Below are 1,501 nucleotides of genomic sequence, written 5' to 3' on the forward strand. Positions count from 1 at the left end.
AAATAATTCTAAATATTACAAACTAGGATTTGTGTTGTTAAATGACACCACAAATAAATATATGTTAGACATCCGGCATGTGCCAGCGTGCGACGATCTCACGCTAGGCATAAACCGCAAGATGACCATGTATGGTCATCTGATATAATAGAAGGGACAGGGACAGATACCCATCGAGGAGAGCTGGTGGACAAGCATCCATCAGACGAGCAACACGACCCAAGAAGAACAGTTTAACTAAAATACATAGTCACATCTCGCTGACCCACAGTTATATTATTCATTTGTTTGGACTTAGCCATTTTTTGATTAAATATTAATAATTTAAAGAGTAAATAAATACAAGTATTACTATTCATTTTCGTTATTTATTTTCATACTTCCATAAGTAGATTGCAGTTGTAGGCTCGTTACAGACCTTATACTTATAGACGGAACATCCTTATCCTTTCCGTGTGTGCCGGTACGGTCATAAGAAGTTGAGATGCAGTGTTGCCCATTCTTCGGAACAAAATTATTTTTAAATATTATCACAATAACTATTGTAATAATATTGGCGCGTGAAATACAGCTATCGCGGACTGCGACTGCCATTATTATATTATATAACTATATACCTAATTATTATAGTATTATTCTATGGACTGCCTACAACTCAGGCCAGTTCCTACTGAGTATCGAACACTGGAATGGTATAGAAATAAAGAAACAAAATGTTATAGTTACAAAGTTCAGAATTTATTCATGTAGTCAAGTCTTAAACACAAAAAGGTAATTAAATATCATTATGGGCCTAGGATATATTATATTATGTTTGTACATTAAAAAGTTAATAAAATAATAATATTGTGCGGCCAATGACCTTTATAGTCGAGGCCTTGTTTGTAAAATAAAAAGTAATATTGTATAGTATAATAAAATGTTAAATGTTAATAAAACTGTTTCTCAATAGCCAATAAGTATAATTCAGTAAATTCTTAATAATAATAATAGTCTTAAATAATTCAATAAAAAAAAGTATTGGTGTGTCCATTAGGTATATAGGTATTACAAATAAATACATAAATAGTTGATGACTATTATTCGTTGCGAAAAAGAATTAATTTCGTTAATTTTTGCCTCAATTTAATTTTGTTATGATTAGATTCTTTAGCTGCATGGTGTAATCTGACATCCAAATATATATAAATAATAAGTGCTATTAATTGGTCTCTATGATTATTAAATAGATTTTGACTTTAACAATGATCATCTAATTCCTTAAAAATTCTTTTAGTACTGCTGTATGTATATATGTCTTTTTATTTTAGTAAATAAATCATTTTTAATATTGTTTTTAAAAATATTGTCACAACTTCTAAAAACCCTTTTAGCTATTAAACAAATGTCTACTACATCACTAGATGGTTTTATTAATGCATTATTCCTGTCTTTCAAATTAATTAATATATTATGAGTAACCGTTTTATACAAAGACTGTTGACAAATAGTACAGTTAATT

This window comes from Acyrthosiphon pisum, chromosome X (genome assembly GCF_005508785.2).
Source record: "Acyrthosiphon pisum isolate AL4f chromosome X, pea_aphid_22Mar2018_4r6ur, whole genome shotgun sequence".
Classification (NCBI taxonomy): domain Eukaryota; kingdom Metazoa; phylum Arthropoda; class Insecta; order Hemiptera; family Aphididae; genus Acyrthosiphon; species Acyrthosiphon pisum.